Source organism: Chiloscyllium plagiosum, unplaced genomic scaffold, assembly GCF_037043375.1.
Source record: "Chiloscyllium plagiosum isolate Xiang-an unplaced genomic scaffold, Cpla_swu_hap1 HiC_scaffold_23, whole genome shotgun sequence".
NCBI classification, from domain to species: Eukaryota; Metazoa; Chordata; class Chondrichthyes; order Orectolobiformes; family Hemiscylliidae; genus Chiloscyllium; species Chiloscyllium plagiosum.
Genome location: NW_028270161.1, coordinates 49,878,234 through 49,901,720, shown reverse-complemented (window position 1 = coordinate 49,901,720; position 23,487 = coordinate 49,878,234). Strand labels below are relative to the sequence as shown.

General features: G+C 39.3%; 1 long non-coding RNA gene across 1 annotated transcript; it reads right to left on the bottom strand.

The window, feature by feature from the left end:
• Positions 1-6,896: 6,896 nt before the first annotated feature.
• On the bottom strand, positions 6,897-23,075 carry LOC148145893 (uncharacterized). Its single transcript, XR_015761175.1, has 3 exons — positions 22,897-23,075; positions 16,207-16,290; positions 6,897-8,614 (listed from the first exon to the last, which is right to left on the bottom strand). It is a non-coding gene; the product is annotated as an uncharacterized LOC148145893 (long non-coding RNA).
• Between the last annotated feature and the right edge of the window lie 412 nt (positions 23,076-23,487).

Here is a 23,487-nt window from a genome sequence, read left to right as displayed (position 1 = left end):
GGCTGGATAGATTGGGACTGTTTTTACTGGAGTGTAGGAGGTTGAGGAATGACCTTAATAGTGGTTTATAAATCTTTAGGATCGTAGATAGGGTGAACAGCAAGAGCTTTTTCCCTCGGGTAAGGTGTTCAAAGTCAGGGGACATATTTTTAAGGTGAGAGGAGAAAAGGTTTAAAAAGGACATGAGGGCCAACGTTTTTTTACACAGAAAGTGGTATGTATGTGGAATGAACTGCCAGAAAATGATAGATGCAGGTACAGTTACAGCATTTGGATACGTGAATGAATACAGAGGGTTTGGAAGGGTATGGGTCAAAATCAGCCAAATGGGGCAAGTTTGATTTGGGAACATGGTCAGCATGGACTTGTTGGACCGAAGAATGTGTTGCCATGCTGTATGACTATGTAACTGTGGATCAGGTTCAGTCATCGCCAAAAGCAATGGGTTGCACATTTGAAGGTTGCAGAACTCTTAATGAATCAATGACATTCCTGGGCAGACTAGACCAGTTATTAAAATACCCTCATGTCTACCCATTTCTAATCTCTGCACAAAATTTCATTATGCAGTTCAATATTACCTTTCAAAAACATTAATGATTGTGACTAATTAGTTATTAATTTGTAGTCAATTTCAAAATAATTTAACATGTAAATGAGTTGGTGAGTAATTATTTGCTACCGGCTAATTATCTGGCAGTTGCTTCAGAAATAATTATTTTCTAATGGCTAATATTGTAGCTGTTAGCTACTAATGAGTAGGAGGAACTTCAGTGTGCCTTGATTGTTAGTTGCCTGCTATCAGGAGGACAGGACAGTCCATTACAGAAACAAGCTAGTTGATGAGAGTTCCTTGGTTGACCTATTAGGCAGGATACTTGAGTGATATGAAAGGGGACTCCAGTTCAGTCAGTTTTCTCTCTCAATTATTTCTGCAAGCCTAGAAATAATTTACCTGTAATACGAAATGATTAAAAGCATCAAAAAGTAAAAAAAAAGAAATCAATTCGGATCCACTCATTGTTAACAATGAATCTATTACTACTCAAATGTGCAAAAGCAGTCCCATTGGGCCCTCCATCATATTTTAAACTGTCAACTCACATATTTTAAAACATGTATAATATATTCAGACTTCATTCACATTTCAAAAATAAATCTATGGGCATTTTTTCTTCCATTTTTGCTTTATGCTAATATTCATTGAGTTAGCAGAAGGACTCCAAGGGTTATGCATTTCTCCATGTCTCGCCTCTATAGTGACTAGAAGGAGATCATCCAGGTGGACCTTATGGGACTGTTAATCTGGTTCAATTGGGAGCCCTGACTGACAGATTTAAACAGGAGGGTCAGAGGTTCTGTTCACTCTGAGAGCTGGCTCTGAGGAAGCGGGACCAGTGTCATGGACTATTCATGTGTAAGTAAAGGGTGACTGGTGACAGGATACCAGTATCTGTGGAATTAATTCAGGGGTAATGAGAGAAAGATACACTCCTGAAGAAATTCATTCACAACAGTCATCACTGAGTAGGGGTAAACATTTCTGGCATCATACCGTTATTTGAGAAGCTTAATTCATTAGGTCCTGCCATCACAGACCGGACCCAGTATGTGTGGAAATAATGCATTTTTTTTCTCTAGGCAAATAATATTGGGGCAGATGAAAAGCAACAGGTAATTTTCCCAACAGCTGCTGGACCTGCAGCTTTTTGGGTTATCAGGAGCTGAACTTTCCCTGAGGTACCAGAAACTAAAACCTTTCGAGAGTTGATGGATTTAGTTAAGGAATATTATGGCACTAAGCCTTCTTTAATTCTGAGACACTACCAGTTTTACTCAGCAATTTGAGAACCAGGGGAATCCATATCGGGACTTTTGACTAGTTTAAGATGTCTGGCAGAAAGAACAGTCCAAGATTTGAAGGAAGGCTTAAAGAACTAGCTAACAGCTTCACTAGATACCAAACTGTCCCAGTTCCTATTTCATTATAGGGTAATCCCTCATGTAACTACAGGGATAGCCCCAGTAGAGGGAGAAGACTCCACATCAAGTTAAGTCTGATTTTCCTAGATCCGGGGGAGGATGGTGCAATGGCATCAGGAATGCCAATGCCTGACACAAGACTGCCCTAATCAAGGGAGACAGTTTACTTTGGTGTAGATACTATGTCAATGGTCCTGCATGGGTAGGAGGCATTGTCAATGTGAGGCCAGGTCCAATGAGATATAAAGTTCAGGTAGGTGTTACAGTTGACCATACGAAAGTTGCAAACTCACAAACAGTGCAGGAGCAAACCATGTCTGACTTGTTAACGTCCTCTACTCTAGAACCCGTGGGCTTTCCCTCTCCATCAAGTGTTGAAGATACCTTGGAATTTGAGATGGACACAGCTGATGTTGCTGCCTTGACTTTGCCACCTGAAGAAGAGAACAAATTTCTTCCGAGATGCTCTGGGCACAAGAGGCAAGCTACAGTGCATTACACACTGCCCGTATCAGAGGTAGAGTTGGGGGGAACTTAACCCGATGCTGAAACGCCCCAGCAGGAGCTACATTGTTAATCTGGTCCAATCAGGGAGCCCTGGCTGGCAGATATAAACAGGATTGTCAGGGTTCTGTTCACTCGGAGAGCTGGTCCTGATCAGTGTCAAGGACTTTCCTTGAGTAAGTAACAGGATATTGGCCTCGGTGGAGTTATTTCATGCTCAAACGCAGATTTCAACATGGAAAACAAAATTTGAAAACTTGTTGCAACTAAAATTTATTTGTTCAATCAGATGTAAAAATCAGTGTGGGGAGACTGACTCTGTTGCATTATGAAATAGATCAGAATTGCCTTTATCATTAAAGCAGTTGCATGTCATTATGACATTTGAGGTTCTGGTATAATGGTACCCTCCTCAACTTCAGTCAGTGTCTTGGTGAAATGGAGTGTGTGTAGTGTGTTCAGCCCATCAGCTCTCTGTACATAATGTACAATAACAGCAGTAAACACAGAACCCTGATTTTGCGTGCAAGTCTGTGATAGTGTAGCTGTGTAAATAGTTAAGGTTCCTAATAAACTTCAACACATCTGTCTCAACAAGAAACCAACTCAGTGTTATGTGGACTAACATGTCAAAAAATCAGAAGCTGTCTCTGACACTGCCCTACTCCTAATCCTGACCTGCTATCCTTGTCATTGCATGTAGTTTTGTTTATCAATTTAACAGAACTGCAAGCAGTTCAGATCTCCCTACTGTAGAAAGGATGTTTTAAACTTGAAGGAGTGCAGATGCTAACTGGACTGGAAGGTTTGAGTTAGAAGGAGAGGTTGGATAGACTGGGACTTTTTTTCCCTAAAGCATAGGAGACTGAGGGGGTGACCTTATAGCAGCCTATAATATCATGAGAGGTGTTGATAATGTAGACTCCCCTTTTCTCCATGGTAGTGGAGTCTAAAACTAGAGGGCATAGGTTTAAAGTGAGAGGGAAGTGATACAAAAGGATCCACAGAGGCAATTTTTTCAAGCAGAGGGTGATGAGTGTCTGGAACAGGCTACCAGAGGTAGTGATCGAAGCAAAAACAACTTTGTCACTTAAGGAACATTTAGACAGCTACATAGATGGGATAGGTATGGAGGGATATGGACCAAATACAGGCATGTGGGACTAGTTTAATTGCGAAAACTGGGCAGCACGGACAGGCTGGGCTGAATGGCTTGTTTCCATGATGTAGACAAAAACAAATTCATTTACATCTCACCGCACACCATTGAAAACCTCATCCCAAACTTGATAACTTGTGGTATCAGATCCCACTCGAGGATATCTCAGAGCACCAATGAAGGTATGCTGCCTTGCAGAAAGGGTGATTTGGATGAGGTAGCTAACTCAGAACTTGGCTGCATGCTCAGGCCTGTCCATCATTCGAAGAAAAGTGTCAGAGTTTCCTCATGCCTTGCCTACCATTCCTTCTCTAATGGGAAGGAACTTTCCCCTTGGGGAAGGGATCGATGACTAGGGGGCATAGATTCATAGTGAGGCACAGGGGATTTAGAAGGGATGTAAGGAATATTTTGTTTTCACTCAGAGGGTGATGAGAATCTGGAACTTACTACCTGTGAGGCTGGTGGAGGCAAAAAATAGAATCCTCATAACACTTAGGAAGTATTTAGATGTCCGATTGTGATGTCAAAGCATACAAGGCTATTGGCCAAGTGCTAGAAAACAGGATTAGAATAGTTAGATGGTTGTTTTTGACTGGTGTAGGCTCAATGGGACAAAGGGTGTATTTCTGTGCTCAATGACTGTGGGGCCTTGCTGTGCTCAATTTGACCTGAGGCCATCTATAAAATAAGAATGCTGCTTTTCAAAAAAATAGCCGACAGGCTCCGATGTACTTTGTAACACCCTGATGGTTCTAAATTTTCTTTGAGTTTCTCCAAATACTAGTTGCGAATTTCTCTAGTTAAGCCTTTTATTGGGGATGGTGATTGAGTAATAATATTGGCCAGGATAACTTTCTAGCTTTGTGTTCCTCTTAATCCAGAGCATCATATGCCTTTTTTGTGCAGTGCTCGGGGTGAAACTATTCAATACAAACAAAATTACCTCTTATTAAGTCAGGAAATAAAAACAAAAGATCACTGGTTAAAGATTAGAAATATTAAGTCTGATTGATTTGGTTTCCCATTTCCTTGAACAAATGCACCAAAACAATTATAAGCTTAGCACTGACTGAGTTTGGTAAATGTGGCATGGGACAACACACTCACTCTGTACTCACTCAGGCTCTTAAAACAGCAGGCCTGATGCATGACAATCATCATATTGTATAAAGCAAAATGGAGGCATTCTTTATTCATGCCTGAATCTGACATTATGTCCTTTTTATATGTAAATAAAAGGGTATTCAATAAAGTTCATAAATCTGCTATGTTGTGTTAACTCAATTTTATTACAAATATACAGCTATTCCTGGAGGTGTTTTGCTGACTGGTTGAATCCCTGTAACATCAAAGCTGAAAAAGTAAATCTTCTCATTAAGAGCTTCCACCTCACTGAGGAGATGTCAGGCCAATCCACATCCATCAAACTGCTCTGAAAACTCTGCTCACATTTTGACAGCAGTATCAAATTCCATCACAGCCAGTGAGACAATCCACAAAACTGTCGAACAATCGACAATACTCTAAACACAAGTAGCAACAATATTCTTTTTTAAAAAGTTGCCTATAGCCAATGCTGACGCATTCCTTAAAATATTCCTGAATCAGGAGCCACGTCTTAGTCAAAACTGAATCTGTACACTTCTTGAGCCAAGTCTTGTAAAACATGTTTTCTGAAAATCTGTCCATTATATTTTGAGATATAGTCTTTGCAGGCAAACAGAATAACAGGAGTAATAACACTTCCTGGCCCAGCTTCAGTGGTTGAGGCTGAATAGCACCTTCAGGACCTCAATAGAAGATTAGTTTTCTCTGAGGCCATCAACATGCCTTAATTTCTAAACCCATACATTGATCCAGATGGAAGTACCTTGAACAAATTGATAAAAGAAAGAACGCAAAATGTGAGCAAAGTAAACATTTGGGTTGGCGGATGGATCCTTACCTGCTGCACATATCATCCTTTTCATTTCAAAATGAGCTTTCAGATGTCTAATGATTGTTGATTTGCTGGCAGCCATTTTGCAAACTCTCATTACAGCCCTATAACATTGACACCATTGTCAGTGATCCTTCTATGTCTGATTTTCTGATCATGAAAGGGAATGCCAGGAAGATAAATGACCTTTATTATTACAGTTGCACTGATTTACCTTTAAATATAGGATTTGCACATCAACTGCTTATGCACATGCATTCAGACTCTGAATGTATGCCCAAAACCCTCAATAAATAATGAGTTTGCTTTGTATCTGGATTATTGTATTTTTTTTTGAAGGCATGTATTTATGGGTATAATGAATAAAATAATTAAAGATTTGGTTTCAATTATGAAGAGATACAACATTATATCTGTAAATCAATCCTTCACTGCTGGTAGATTATGAAACAAAATAACTGTGATAATTCTTAAGATTACTTCACTTGGAAAATCATAAACAAATCTTTACCCATTATTAAAATGATCTTTTCCTTGGAGGAATTCATTAGTGAGGAAATGACAATATTCTAAAACAAATATAGCTTCCTTATAGCAACAAGCGTGTTTGATTGAATTTCTCTGATCAAGCTAATGAAAACTCACACCAAATGAACATAGTTCATCATTTAAGTAATACAGTCTGTGTCAGTGTAGCATTTAAACTCTCTGTACACACTTAGTCAAACAAATGAAAGCACACACCAAATGAAGACAATTCATCATCTAAGTAATATAGGGTCTGACATTTCCATCCTTGGTAATTTTAGCAAGAAAGCTGTCATAATGGGAGTTAGAAACATGAACAATTTTGCACAATTAGTGTTCCAAAAGGAAAAGAGCATTTAAAAGTGAGGAACAAATTTATTTTTACCTTGTGATAACCAATGAACTAATCCTACATTCCTCAACTGCAAATTTAGTTTTAAGTGTGAATGACTATTCCATTGTTGAGATGCATAACCAAAGAAAAATATTTTGAGTAAAACTCCCAGAAGATAGAAAACAAAAAAATGCTGGAGGTCACAAATGACTCTGATGAAGACTCAAAACATTAGCTTACTTTCTCTTCCTGGATGCTGCCTGGCCTTCTATGATCTTCAGCATTTTTTGCTTTCAGTGCAGATGCCAGCATCTTCAGTAATTTGCTCCTATGAGGTAGAGGTGCGATTAGTACAATAAAAACAGAAAAAGCTGGAAACACTTAAAATGTTAGGCAGCGTTTATAGAAAAAGAAGACATAACGCTGACCTGCTGAGGATTTCCAACATTGTTTTTATTTCAGATTGCATAATTTGCTTTTGTTTTAGTGAGGTTGCCACAGTTGTGCATGGATTAGATACTTAACATAATATCAAAGGTCAGACTGTGTGCTATGTATTGGAGCTTAATGGTCCATTTTATGAAGCTGTTTTCCCAGAAGGGAATCTCATCAGATGGAAGCACACATCGAGATATTGCTTCCTGCTATTTTCCATTCATTAAAATCTATAAGCCAAATCGAAATTAGTCAGTATTTAAAAACGCATTGGTTAATCGCGGTCACGCAGCTCAGGTTTGCTATGAGCATGGGTGTTTGACAAAATCAATAATGAACTTGGGGAAAACGTGAATAGATTAGATGCAGTGAACGTGGATTTTTTAAAAAAAAAACATTCAATTAGCTGTCTTGCAGAAGCGTTTTTACAACTATTTTAGATTATGATATACATGGAAATATTCTCACTTTTTATGGAAAGGTTAACACTTTGACTGGAGTCCCCATTTCTATGCCTCCCTTTGCCATCTTCCAGCTCAGCATCCATCCACATTTCATTGCTATGACTCCATTGGAAAACACTCCGATGCAGATCTGTGTGACAAAGGGAAGGTAAACCTAAGATATCTGCAATCTGATTTAAATCTGACACAAGGCACCTAGAGTCTGAATGCCCAAGATCAAGGTGTGGGTCTCTAATGTTCAAGCATGTTTGAAAAATCCACAGTCTCCAGTGCTTTCCCCTTTGATTAGATTAGATTAGATTAGATTAGATTACAGTGTGGAAACAGGCCCTTCGGCCCAACAAGTCCACACCGACCCGCCGAAGCGAAACCCACCCATACCCCTACATTTACCCCTTACCTAACACTACGGGCAATTTAGTATGGCCAATTCACCTGACCTGCACATCTTTGGACGGTGGGAGGAAACCGGAGCACCCGGAGGAAACCCACGCAGACACGGGGAGAACGTGCAAACTCCACACAGTCAGTCGCCTGAGGCGGGAATTGAACCAGGGTCTCTGGCGCTGTGAGGCAGCAGTGCTAACCACTGTGCCACTGTGCCGTCCTGGGAATTGGGTGATATGTAGAAAATTACCTCTGTTGTGTTCCTTGGCATACTTCCTCACAATGGGGATAGCTGCAGATCTGTGAGGCGATTGCAATGACTTCAGTAAGTAGATGCAGTACATTTAATGATTGACAATGAGGGGAAAGACATGAATGGCATAACAAGGTGGGTGGGCTGAGTGGCAGTGACAGATGAGGAGATGGGAAAATAGATGGGGAATTGGAAAGACAGAAAACAATGGGTACAGGGATAAGTGAATATGAGGTACAATGTGACAAAGTAGGCTTGAGAAACCAGAGTGGGTGGTACAGCAGGTTCTAACATTTCCTTTGGTTGGACCATTAAAGTGCTTCCTATACGGAATCCTGGAACAGGGTATTGCTTTCCACTTTTGTGGCAGCTGTAGGTTTTTCTCCTCCTGGTGGCAGGGAAAAGTGACTCTGTCATATTCCCCATTAACACCAGCAGTAACGGCAGTCTTTGTCCCGATTTAATTAATTGTCACAGATCCTCACTTCTGCTTGCCAACTTCAAATGCTTCCAAATTTCTTCTCTGGACTGGCCTGGTATTGCAACTGTGCCACCCATTGTCATCTGTGAGTCTGAATTGATTGAGTTCAATGTGCACTACCCACTGCCTTGATATCATGAGGACCTGGTGGGAGAGTAAAGTGGAATCTTGTTAGAGATCGATCCCTCCAATAGTCTTTTTAAGAATGTAGAGTCTATTTTTATAACCTAAACATAGTCACAGAGATGAAATAAACTACATTTTGCTTACTCCATAAGACTCTTCTACTCAGACAACAAGGTGGCTGTCCTCACACCCAGGAGACAATGTAATTCCTAAAGAACACCCACATTTTAAAAGATACAGATGGCAGTAAAGAACCCATGCCATGCTCACTGCCTCCTACTGAATGCCAACCCAAGATGTCAAATGATAATGAGTCAGTTGAGCTGAAAAGCTACTACAGACATGCTGAACTTACATCGATGTCGGTGGCTTTTCCCTAGAGTAGAGGATCTAAAACTAGAGGGCATAGGTTTAAAGGTGAGAAGGGAGAGATACAAAAGGATGCAGAGGGACAATTTTATTCACAGAGGGTGTGGTGGAGGCAAGTACAATTTTGTAATTTAAGAAACATTTGGACACATACATGGATGGGATAGGTATGGAAGGATATGGACCAAACGGTGGCAAATGGGATTCGTTTAATTGTGAAAACGGGATGGCATGAATGAGTTGGGCCGAAGGGCCTGTTTCTATGCTGTAAACCTCTATGACTCTAACAATAAAAGAGCTGTACTCACAACTATTTTACAGCCTTAGAAAAATGAATAGATGTGTATGGGTTACTGTCAGCACATGGTGTTAAAACAGATCTTATGAGCCTGCTGTATGCATTCTGAAATGGTGGTGCCTTGTTAATGGGAACAAACCTTTTGTTTTGTTGTATAACGTAGACAAATGTGCCTGAAGTAATCACATGCAAATATTGATGGTTTTTAAGCTAATTAAAACTCTAGAGACAGCAATCACCAGATTACAAAGCTTGGGCATGCAAACAGAATCTTTTTTTTATTGACAAACACATCTTGATAAACCTTTGCACATTCACATCCATCTACTGTTACTTATCTGCAAACATGTTGACCCTGTGCAAATGCAGCAGCTTTTGTTTCCGTTTTACTATCAAGCATCTCGCTGCCTCATCTGCTCAAATATGGAAAACTGCCACTAAAGCTTGGAAGATTTCAAGTTTGGCAAAGCTAAGCATCTTTCCATTTAATTTCTGCAAAAAAGGATTCTAATGCTACTCTTCAGAATGAAATGTGAAACATTTATTACAGCAAATGTTAGATTTGCAGTAAATGGAATTGTCTATCTCCATGATATAAACTTAATTCAAGTGAAAAAAAAACATATGTCATTGACAGGAAAGAAGGTGACTAAATGTGTGTACAAAGTCCTTCAATTCAATAGTTAAGGCATTATTTTCAGTCAGTGTGTAGTAACAGAGGGTATCAAGGGCCTCAAAGCCTACCTTTTCATGCAATATTTATTGTGTCAACTGCAGAACAGATAAAAGTTTAAAAGGTTAACTAACCTCTTGTGGGATCCTCCCCGCAGCACTTCCACTAGCTGACTGTTTAAATTCTGACAACAAGTAACTCCTGTTTGAACCTTTTTCAAGGAGTCCCATTAGCCAGACAACCCTGCATAAAATCAGACAGGCTACCTGTCCAAAATATCCCTCTTCGTTACATATGCTTCATGGAAAGTTTAATTTATATAGTGCCTTTCACAATCTCCTGACATCCCAAAACACATTTTAACTAATGAACAGCTTTGTAAAAAGTGAGTATTGTTAATGTAAGAAACACAGCAATCAATTGCCATGCAGCATACAGTAATGCAGTAAAAACCATAAACCTGTTTCAGTGATATCTGTGTCATGAGAAGACAAATACAAGCAACTAGTTAGAGCAAGATTTGCATTTAAGCAGTGCTTTTCACTCAAAGCACTGTATACATAACTGCAGTCAATGTAATGATGTAAGAGAAACAGCAGCCGATTCATACAGAACAAACTTTCTGCAAATGACAATGTGATAAAGACCTGAAAATCGGTATTTATGATGTTGAATTTGGAATAAATATTCGTCAAAACACTGGCAAGATTTCCTCTGTTCTTCATTGAATAATGCTGTAATATCTGTTGTCTTCATTCAAGAACACAGGGCGTCCGTTTAATAAGACAGGAACTTTAATAGCTCACAGTGATTTTGGTGCAAAGGTCTATGAAGTAGGAGGAAGTGATAGCCTCGTGGTATTATTGCTGGTCTGTTAATCGAGGGACCCAGGTAATGTTCTGTGGGCTTTCAAATCCTGGTGTGGCAGATAATGGAACTTGAGTGGTCAAATGATGACCATGAATCCATTGTCAGGAAAAAAAATCTATCTGGTTTTTGTCCCAAAAATATTGTCCTTTGGGGAAGGAAACTGCCATCCTTATGTCCAGGCCCAGAGTGTCGATTCTTAACTGCCCTCTAGACAATTAGGGATGGGTAATAAGTCCTAGCCCACATACTGTGAATACACAAGAAAACAGGCTTGAATCAGCAACCTCCTGTCTCAGAGATAAGAGTGTCTACTATCGACCCACATTTGACACCTTGCCAATCATTTATTTGGCAGAATGTAAGTTTATATTTGGGGTTCCTCCATTCCCAAATTCCTATTATAGATACATCATTCCAGAGATGTAGTAAATCAACACTTGGTTCTATATCTAAGGAAGAAAGAGAAGATCAATTTGCCAGTCTGCCATCTACTACAAACTGGCTTCAGAACAACACTGTTGCAAGTGGGTGAGCATCTCAGTCACTCTCCTGACCTATGTAGAGAGATTGCCAAAGAATAGGGCAGATAAAAACATCCTATTTTTGAAAAAAGGCCATGCCATTTTTGAATACAATCATGAAATCAAGATTAAATTAAACGTATATTTCATACTATGCCTTTTGCGGATGGGAAAGGAAAAGTCTGTAAAGTGCTTTGAATGAAAAGTGCTACTTAAGTAAAAGTCTTTCTTTCTCCATTTCCAAATAGTCATAGAGTCACCAAGTTACCGAGTCATCGAGATGTACAGCACAGAAACAGACCCTCCAGTCCAACTCGTCCATGCCGACTAGATATCCTAACCCGATCTAGTCCCACCTGCCAGCACCCAGCCCATATCCCTCTAGGCTCTTCCTATTTATATACCAATCCAAATGCCTTTTAAAATTTTTCAATTGTACCAGCCTCCACCACTTCCTCTGGCAGCACATTTCATACACGTACCACCCTCTGAGTGAAAAAGTTTCCCCTTAGGTCTCTTTTATATCTTTCCCCTCTCACTCTAAACCTATGCCCTCTAGTTCTGGACTCCCCCACACCAGGGAAAAACCTTGGCTATTTACCCTATCCTCGCCCCTCATGATTTTATAAATCTCTATATGGTCACCCCGCAGCCTCCGATGCTCCAGGGACAAGAGCCCCAGCCTATTCAACCTCTCCCTATAGCTCAAATCCTCCAACCCTGGCAACATAAATCTTTCCTGAACCCTTTCAAATTTCACAACATCCCTCTGATAGGAAGGAGACCAGAACTGCACGCAATATTCCAACAGTGGCCTAACCAATGTCCTGTACAGCCGCAACATTACCTCCCAACTCCTGTACTCAATACTCTGACTAATAAAGGAAAGTATACCAAACACCTTCTTCATTATCCTATCCACCTGCAATTCTAGCATGTGCTTTCTCATGACAGTAATATCACTGAAACAGATTTCTGGTCTTTACTGTATTGCTGTATGCTAGATGCAAATTGATTGCTGTGTTTCTTATATTATAATACTTACTGTTTACAAAGTTGTTCATTAATTATAAAGTGTACTGGGATGTCAGGAGATTGCACAATAATTCTTGGATTAAGAATGTGAACTCTTGGCTCCAACTCAAAGGAGGAGTGAGTGAGGCAACTGGGAATATAAGGAAAAGTATTGAGCTGGCATGGGAGTTTGCATTAAAGGCTCCAATGTCTCTTCAAAAATGTCCACTGAAAAAAATAACATTTTGCCACTGCAAATGACAAGATAACTTTTTAATTGTCAAAATCATGGCACGCTTTTACTAAAATGAAGTATAAGGCAATTCACTTAGACTGGCCACAACTATGTCCAAATTACCATTAAAAACATGATAGGAATATTCCCAGAATTGTTTCATGTTTAAATATCTTTGTGGTTTGTATCTTCATTGAGAGTTTTGTCCTTTAACATCTTTGTCATGTGCTGTCAGCATTATGTCTGTCACGAGATTGATCCTTTGACCTCCAAACCATTTTTCTTCAGAAAAGACAATCCTATTTTATTTCCCTTTTGTTCCTATAGTATCCCCATTGTGGCAGCAAGTCCTAATTATAGAAGTGTTGTGGTTGAATGCAAGTTTTGCAGTTTGAGTGACTGTTTGATCTACTTAACATATACTTTATATTTGAAGCTTCAGTGAAATACCCTGTTTTCTTGACAAAACAAAATCAGGTGCTAAATATTCAGCCTGGAATTTCAGTTAATAGCAGTCAAATTGCTTTTATTTAAAATAGAATGATGTTGTGGCAGTGACAGGTTAAATGTGTTTTTTAAATATACATCGCACTTGTACTTTATTTAAAAGGGCTAATGTGATTTTGATATCTGTGTGGTGCAGGATAGAGAATTATGTTTTTAATAGTGTGAATTCCACATTCCTGCCTCAGCCTGCAAGATTGACTTAATTTCTAACCACTCCATTTATTTAAGATTCAGAGTTGTAAATGTCCCTAACATGCAAATAGCTAATCTGTCTCTCAATTTTAGAATTAGGAATCGGTCACTGGGTGTGATTCAAATCATGAAATGCTGTAAGATTAAATGTTTCCCTTGTCTATTCAAATTTGTGTATTATTGAGAGTACTGCTCTGAAATAAATATAATTAGCCACGACATCGATGTAATTCATAAAAATGGGCATATGGTGGGGGAGATATTCATCCTGGGTGCAAATAAACATAGGTTTTGTCTTATTACATCACATTTGTAATGCAAGTATTTGAGAGTTGGTATTCACTAGTGATTTATATAATTTCTGTTCAACAATTTTTTTTCGTAATTGACTCCTAGACATAAGGCCCAAATTCAATTTTTTTTGCCTGTAGTTTCTTTGTGTTGTTCCACAAAATTGCTGCTTTCAAAAGAACTTGTGAAAATGTATGTCGGCTTGCTGCTTTGTGAAGTACATCAGAATGGAAATGTAATTCAGATGCTAATGACACAAACTGTGCCTTCAAGAAAGTGGCAGAGATTTACAGAAGGTATTTAAAATGGTGCAGGAAGGAGGGAAAAAGGTGTCAAGTGAATACTTCTGTTGGAGAAGCAGAGTTGAAATGCAGCAATAAAAAGGAACAGCTTTTCACTACAGCACAAAGGAAACTGCAATTGAAAAAGAGATATAAAATATTGCCTGCGATATAAATATTATCTCCAATATGCCTGGGGATATTAGAGACCTACTTAGAAGAGGTTGCCATGAAGAGATGGATCAATGAAAAGTGGAACTGGACACCTAGGTCAGTTCAGATAAGAAGCCAGCTACCTGTGAAGGCATTTCAACCATGAAGGACAACGTGAACCATGCATTTTCTTCAAGGTTATGGCTGAGTTAATACAATGTGAAGACAATGTAAAGGTTTGAAGACTTGAAAGTTGTTCAGCACTGACGGTTTTAAATGTTGAGGATAAATTTTCTTAGACTAAATTCTGTTTATCTGCCTAGCCTTGGTAGAAAAGCAACAGCAACTTCATTCGCATGTCAAAATGGGGTTTGAATTGTGCTGCATAGGAGCATCGTTCAGCACTTGTTAGGCCTTTCCCTGCATCCCTCCACTGAAATTTAATTTGCATTGTTACTTGCTGGCAGTTTTAGTTGGTAATGGTGCAGTGTGAGCAGCAGAGAGCATGGGGTCTCAGTGTATGACAGGATCTACAATCCATGTGCTGATCAGTGAGATTAAAAGATTGAGAAATAAGCAGAGAAGTGCTAGAGAAATGGGGTGAAAGAGAATCAAATCAGATACCCAAACAAGATGGAAAGACGGATCAGATTAAGACAGAGAATGGAGACTGAAAAAGTAAGAAAAAGTGTAAAACTTAAAAAAAATCTCCAACAAAAATTTACCATATGCAGTAATGAGACTCAAAATTAAATTGTTCTCTTAATGGGTCACAGGCAGTGATTGGCATTGCAACAACAATTATCACACAGTTAAAAAGATTCTTAAATCAGTAAGTAGAAGTCCTAACTTTCCATGACAAATTTAATGGACAATTCATATTTCAATTTTAGCAAGTTCATACAAATAAATGAGAGACTAAGGAAGATTTTCTATTTGCAAATGACACAGTTAGTTAGTTTTGGATATTCACAAAATATGGTGTAACTCTTCACTTTTGTAACTTACTGACTAATTAATAACAGAAACATCAAAAACACTATTATTTTCCAAGAGGTTATGGCCCTAGATTTTTACCACACTACTGACAAGTTTACTGACAAGTGGAGAATAGATATGTAAGGATATTTATGCCACATTATCGAGTCATACAGATGTACATCAGTGAAACAGACCCTTAAATCCAAATTGTCCATGCCCCCAGATATCCCACCCCAAGCTAGTCCCCCTTGCCAGTACCCGACCCATATCCCTCCAACCCCTTCCTATTCATCTACCCATCCAGATGCCTTTTAAATGTTGTAATTGTACCAGCCTCCGCCACTTCCTCTGGCAGCCCATTCATCACACGCGCCAACCTCTGTGTGAAAAAGTTGCCACTATATTTAATATTTTTTTATTATACCAGCATGAATGAACCAGTAGATGTTATTTTTTCACATTTCTCCATAAATTGGAAAGGATGGAGAATGTTGGCTGTTTAAGTGGAAAACATTGCTTTATATACAGGGAAAAGTGTTAAAGTGTCAAAGTGTTACAGTATTTCTGTTATTATAATACCTTATTTTGATAAAATTGAATTTGCAACATTTGGCCCATTGTAGCAGCTCATCGAAAGATTTATTCAATTAGTCCCATCCCCTATTCATCCTGTAAACTTGACAAATTCTTCCTCCTATCTGTAAATACTTGGTCTTTGTTGGAGACTGTAGTGTCTGTCTTGGACAGACACAAAATGAACTGAAACTGAGACTCAGTAAACTTAATTCTGAAAACTCACCATATAATTTTCTTATCAGCTCTCAGAATGCCATAGAGAACTTGGTTCAGCTCAAACCTGCTAACAGTCAGGAAAAGCTGTCTCCCAGGCATTGCAGTGAGAAGGAAAGGCCATTCATATCTTTCTTTATTCCTTTTATACATGCATTCAACACCCACCACATGAGAAATCTAGTCCCAGCACCAATTAGTAAAGCAAAGAGCCCATAGCAAGTAGAAAACAGAAGAGTTATTCTTTGAGGAAGAGTTGAGTGGAATACAAAATGAGCACACTATCCTCATCAAGGAAGGCTTTCAAAGTGCAGGCAACAAATAGTGGGGGTGAAACAGATCTTCCAATCCTTTGAGGTAAGGACACATGATATTAAACAACAGAATATCTTCAGTAGAAGGAACCCATCTCATATACAGGTCAGAACAATTTTACCTTTTGACTATTCTCCAGAGGCTGTCTCTCTGTCATGGCAGTTCCGGAGTTGTCATCATCTGTGATGAAGCTAAATGGCCAGCACTGAAAGATCAACATTTATTTGAGTTGGCACAGTCATTGAATCATATTGGGAGTTCAACATCCCAGTGTGGTAACTCTGCACTAGATGCAAATTATCTTCACAGTCATTGAAACAAATAGCTTCCAACTGAAAAGCACAGCTTCATTTTCTAAAGATACAAAGAACTCTATATAAATGCAATCATTTGCTTGTTGGATATTGGTCAGCTCGAGTAGGCTAATCTCAGTAAGTTGTCATGAGAAGTCATAACAAAACAAGTCGTCATGCCAATTTTCCTCTTACCCATTCCTAATCCCCTCTTTCCTGCCTCAACTCAAAGAAGCAATAGTGCGCTTGAAATATATTGTTCCTATTTAGCTCCAGGAATTCCAGTCCAGTGCAGAACTCCCTCCAAGCAGGGCATAACACTGGAGAAAGATGCTGGAAAATAATGGGAGATTGGGCACTCAAAAATACTGACTTCTCACGTGGATCCTGGTGGGATTAAGGGGATGTCACTTTATCTCTTTTCCATTGGCTGGATCTGAAAATCCTTTGCTTACTCCGAGATCCATGTGAGCAGCCTATTTTTGAGTAGATAGGGCAGCCCCATCTTCTGCACTTGCCTGGCCCTGGATCACCTAACAGACAGAGGAATCAGGAACTGAACTGGAGTGCCAGGAATGTCTCTAACAATATAGCATACCTCAAAACGACTTACTGTTATTATAAGATTGACAAATCTCATGCTATGCCACCTCCACAGCCAGATAGAGCCATTACATTTCCTTGGGCATACTGGGGGCAATGGGTGGAATGGAGTGAGTCCTTGGAAATTTATGTATTGACCTGTTCATTTTATAGAAGCGATGGCAACAGAAAGGTTGGCAGTAAGCTATGAGGAACCAGTTTCCCCTTTAAATACACATGCAATCAGGTGGCAACTTGAGAAGAGGCAACCTCATCTCGGATTGCTAAAGGAACTGGAATAAAAACAAATGCTCTTTCTTTCCTTTGGGTTGAAAAACAAAAGTAGAATGTTTGCCTTTCTTCCAATGCTCTTCAACATGACAGAAACTCATTTTAGTATAAGGGAGTGGAGATCTGAGCGATCATAAAGTTAGAACATAGAACAGTACAGACCCTTCGGCCCTCGATGTTGTGCTGGCCTTTTATGCTATTCTAAGATCAGACTAACCTACATACCCTTCATTGTACTATCTTTCATGTGCCTCTCAGTAAGGAAGCCCTCTGCCTCTGGGTAGCTTCGATCCACCAACTTCCTGGCTAATTGCGGAAGTGCAAACCTAAAGATACAAAGAACTCTACATAAATGCAATCATTTGCTTGTTGGATATTGGTCAGCTCGAGTAGGCTATTCTCAGTAAGTTGTCATGAGAAGTCATAACAAAACAAGTCGTCATGCTGATTTTCCTCTTACCCGTTCCTAATCCCCTCTTTCCTGCCTCAACTCAAAGAAGCAATAGTACACTTGAAAAATATTATTCCTATTTAGCTCCAGGAATTCCAGTCCAGTGCAGAACTCCCTCCAAGCAGGGTGTAACACTGGAGAAAGAGGCTGGAAAATAATGGGAGATTGGGCACTCAAAAATCCTGACTTCTCAAGTAGATCCTGGTGGGATTGAGGGGATGTCACTTTATCTCTTTGCACCACAGAGACAGACATAAAGTAAGTTGCATAATAAAAAAGGGTTCCAACCCATCATGAAAGAAATGGTAACTAATCTCAGTTCCTTGCTCTTTCCCTATGGCCCCTGCAGTTTTTCACCTTAAGTAGAGACCAAATTCTCTTTGAAAGTTATTACTGCATCCGCTTCCACTATCTTCCCAGGCTGTAATTGTGGTTCATAACTCAAACAGATAAAAGAAAACTCCATGTCCTCCCTTTGCCAATAATGATATTATAACAATTCTATCCTGTGGCTCCTCAACCCCTTGTCAGTAAAAAAGATTTCCTTTCCATTTCCTTTCACGAATCCTTCATACTTTTGAACACCTCTCTTAAATGTCCCTTTAATCTTCCCTGCTCTAGGGAGACTAATCCTGCCTTCTCTAGTCTCTCCAAGTAACTGACATGATTCTTCACAAATGTAATTTTATTAAATCTCCTCTTCAATGTCTCCAAAGATGCAGGGCAGTGTGGTGCTCAAAACTAGACACAATAGTTGAGCCCAAACCAGTACTCTGTAAAGGTTTAGGATAACCTGCTTGTTTTTGTACTATTATATCATTATTTTTATAAGTAAAGACAAAGTTAAGTTTAAAAGTCTTATTATCTTTACTTCAACCTTCAAACATTTCTCTCCATACATCTCCAGTCACTCTGCTCTGGCATCCAGTTTCAAATTGTTTCCTGAAATTGAATCTTCTGAAAATTATACATGTTAGAATAATATGGAAATTGCTATTTGAACCACAAGGAGAAACTAGGAGGTATTAGCTGTGGCTCAGCTGATTTGAAGGTTGTGCATTCAAGTCCTATATGATAATGAGATAAAGAAAGCAAGCACTCGTGTAGTGCTTTTCACAAGGTCAAGAATATTCCAAAATGCTTTTTAAAGTGTCACCACCACTGCAATGAAGTAATTACCTGATAATCTATTTGGATTATGTTGATGGAAGGATTAATATTGGACAGGACGCTGCAGAGAAATATTCTATTCTTTTCTAAAATATTATCACTAAACCTTTTGTGTTATCTGAGGAGGCGGAGTTGCCTTAATGTCTCATTCTCAAGGATACCTCCAACAGTGCAGCACTCCTTCCAGAATTACACAAAAGCATTTATCTGAGTTATTCAGTCAAGTCCTTGAATGGGACCTGAACTCATAACTGTATGACCCAGCAGTCAGTGCTACTGCTGATCTACAATTGACATATATGATGTTCTACATCAGCTTAGTCAAGTATAGACGTCTTCTGACCATTCTATTCAAGTCATGTCTCCTCATGACTGATGGTGTCGAGTGAAGCTGTGGAAAAGTTTATCATCCTGGTGGTCTCAGTTAACCTGCTGCTGGAGAACTTTTTAAATCGGGAGAAAGAAACTGCTGATTTTACTCAAGAAAATAAATTATCGATAAAAGTTTATTTATTGTATATTATAACAATTTGGAAATGCGGAGGAAAGCTGCTCTTAAGCTTAACAGGGAATGTGTATTGAGTACTTGGAACCTTGTTTTAATATTTAATCATAGGTCTGAATAACCTAACCATCTATGAATTTCCACATGACAATCTTGAGTTGTTGTTCCTACAGGATTAAGGTGTCGATTGATGGTTTGAAAATAGTGGAAGGTGAGAAAAAAGCACACACAATAAAGTAATAACTTACTCCACTGTCTAGGCACTTAACTCAAAAATTTCCTCCCAAAATTAATTTTTCTCTCCTTCTTTAAGATGCACATTAAAACCTACTTTTTGATCAAGCTTTTGGTCACTTGCCCTCATTGTCTTATTTATGTCACTTTGTGTCAGGACCTATTTGATGATTCTTACAATAGTTTGCTATGTTAAAGGGGTCATATAAATGTAAATTGATGTTATTGCACTATCTGATGTCTCGCAATTTAGTAACATCAACATGCTGATTCCAACATTTCGTATGCTGCCATTTCTCACTGGGTATGACTATCTGATGTAAAAGCTGAGACCATATAAACAGATATCCCATCCAATATGTCTCTTGGGAGCAATGAATCTATTTCTAAGTTAAAAATCACACAACACTAAGTCCCAGTCCAACAGGTTTAATTGGAAGCACTAACTTTCGGAGTGCTGCTCCTTCATCAGGTAGTTGTGAAGTATAAGATTGTAAGACACCAAATTTGTAGCAAAAGTTTACAGTGCGATGTTACTGAAATTATATATTGAAAAAGACCTGTATTGTTTGTTAAGTCTCTTATCTTTTAGAACAAACATGCTGGTTTCAGTTCATTTGTAAATTGCAGAACTTTTCTAAAGTTACATTCTCAAGCGAACCTTAACAACTGGTAGCATGTCAGCCCAGATAATGCTTTTAAGGTGTGAGGTGCCCTGTGTGTGACTGTCTGTGCCACAATGGTCAGACTGATTCTAATCTAAAAAAAATGGATTTACAGAATCTTGTATGGATTCATGCAGTTTTCGAGCAAAATAAAATGTAATTCTGCAAGTGCAAATTCACCCCACAAACTTATATGTGCATGCGTGCACATCTGGTGGTGGGGATTATGAGTGTCTGTGAGAGAGTATGTGTAAACTTACGCCAATATACCAACATTTTCATGCACATATTCGAACAACGGCATCTCCAAGTCAATGTATTTCTAGTTAGTGATAGCTCTAATTTTCCGATGCAGCGCATGTTCAACAAATTGACTACAGCTCTGAAAGTCTAGGTGATATGCCAAGCACATAAAAAAATAACCTCCAGAGAACGAATGCCCAGCTGGTGTACTTCTTTGTTATATCGCAGGCCCTTTGATCTGCTTAGCACTCACAGAGAACACCTGGAAAATCTATTGCACTTTCAAGAATGTTATAGAATTCCAAGAAGAACCTCTGAAATAGATATTTGTGAGGGGCTAAGCAAGTTATCTGGTGTTATTGCTAGCCTCACAGATATTTGTAGAGCTGTCAGTTGGATTAGATCTGAATTAAATATATGGATTCCTGTCTTCAAACACAAGCTGGGAGACATAGGCCTGTACAGAGTGGACTCTTTATATCAAGAAGATAAGGTGGGGAGACCCACTGGTTTATCATTAAGGGGCTTAGCATTAAATTTTAATTTAAACATAACCTCTTCCCATGTGTTGAGAGCTTAGATCTTAATAAAAGAACTGAGATTCATTTAGCACTTTGTAGGACTGAGAACATCCCAAGGTTCGCTACAGCCAATTAATTATTTTTGAAGTACGTCACTGCTAAAAGGTACGAAGCACAAGTTTGCACACAAACAGCAATGGAATATAGACCCGCTTATCTGTTTTGTTAAATGATACTGGCTGAGAGATAAGCATTGGCCTGGACAACAGCTGCAAGTCTTCAAACTGTGCCATGGCATCTTAAGACAACTGTTTAAAACAAAATCAGTCAGATAAAGATAGTTAAGGGCTTTTCATTGATTTCTAATGCTGATTGTTTGTCATTTAAAGAAATTCAAAATTTCAGTATTGCACACTTATTGTAGTCAGAGGTGCAAATGTAAACCTCCATGTGTTGCAGAAGTCTAGGTGAAGAAACTGCATTCTAGATACATGCTCATCCTATTTCTGGTGCTAGCCTGTGCCCCATGATAGAAAGGACTTACATACAGATGCCCAGAGTGATTTAGATTGGTGTAAGTAAAATAATCAGCACCCACTACTGAGCCTCACAGGCCAATGTCAAACTTCAGCCTGAGTGTTGCTGAGATCTGGAGAACTCCACTGCAGCAGGGTGTCAGTATAATTCAGGAGGAGTTGATAATAATATTAGCCGAAGTTGGTGGTTCTGAAAGATAAGCGTTAGACTCACACTACAAGACCTGCTAGCACAGAACTCAGAAAATGTCAGACTGCCCGAACTGCTAAACTTTGACCCAGGCTTTACAGTAATGCCCAGGTGAGCTGAAGACCATATCTACATGGAATACAACAGAGTTCCCCGAGGTCCTGATTCTCTGTCCTGGAAAACCTAGCTGCCCAGATCTGTCTTTGACAGTTCTGACTGCCATATATCTATGCAGCATTGCAGACACTGTGCATCAGAAGCAGCATTGACTGTGATATACAAGTAGATGCCCCATAAAAATATCCAGGTGTTATATAAATGCAAGTAATTAATTCCCTCGTTTATTGTAGCAAAAGATATGCTCACTGTTTGGAACCAACAACAATCTAAAGCGCCATTGCCAAAGATGACCTCTTCCACATGTTTGATTAATAAATTAGGTGTTACTGGACAGGTGAAGTAATCCAGCAGGAACAATCATTCTGAGGACATTTTTGGTGGAGGGTGGGGGTGGGGGGGGGCATGGGTATCAGGTGCTGAAACCTATTCCTCCAGTTAATTCATCTCAGGTTTCCTTGTTGTATAGTTCTCCAAATGCTTGTACCTCTGGGCCAGGAGACCTGGATTCAAGTCGCAGCTACTCCAGCAATGTGTTTTTGAAAAGGTTGATTAGAAAATGTATAAATTTAAAATCTACCAAGTCTGAAAGATTGTGGTGACATGTCCCTTATTTCTGAGCCAGAAGGTCCTGGAGAGCCACTTGCCTTGGAGGAGTGACCAAACACATCTAACCTGTCCCATTTTCGGGGGAAAAAAATTGGAGGAAGGGTGACGGGACTGGGAAACAGAAATTCTGCTTTTTCTCCGCTGCCAGATCTGCTGAGTTTCTCCAACAATTTCTGTTTGGGTTGCAGATTTCCAGCATTCACAGTTCTTCGTTTTATTTTAAACGTTTGCTTGCTCATTCAAGCAAACTAAAAATATGGTGACATCTGATGAGCACCGTACCTATTTAAACACTGAAACTTGGCTAATTAAACTCAGGAAGGGGAAACTGGGGGACCCTGGCTCGCCTTCCAATGGTAATTGAAACACTTGGGCAGACACAGTGGGGAACAGAAATGAGTTACCTTGCATTTTCCCAGCCATTAATCGAGGTAGGAGGCATCATCAGGCTTGCAAATTCTCATTTAACGGAGAGAGCGTGAGCCCCACGCTGCCTGTAATGATGTGACAGGTGGGCTGCTCCACAAGACAGCGAATCTGAGCAAAGTTGACTCTCATTAGATCCGCAGAATCCTGCGGTCAGTTTGTGATGCTTAAACAACATTAATCGCATCTGTTTACTACTGGGGGCGGGGGCAAAGAAATCTACATTCTTTTTGCCGAGCTCATACTCTTGACTCCTGCCCATAAAGAAAGCAGCATATCTGCTTCCTCCCTCAGTATTTGCCACCGTTCAGCACACTCCTACAGGGCTGCGCCCTCTCCTAATTAACTCGAATGGAGAGCGAGACTTGCGTTTGCCGAACCAATTATTTTGAAGGGTATTAAGTCATCAGATTTACTTTTATCTTGATTGCATTGTGGAAATCGTGCATAATTAATGGTGGGAGCTTATTAGGAAAATGATTAGGCAAATTACACAGGTGTCGGATGCATTTTTTATGATAAATTTGCTAGAACAATCCTGCAATTCCATCTGTTCAGCTGGTTATCAG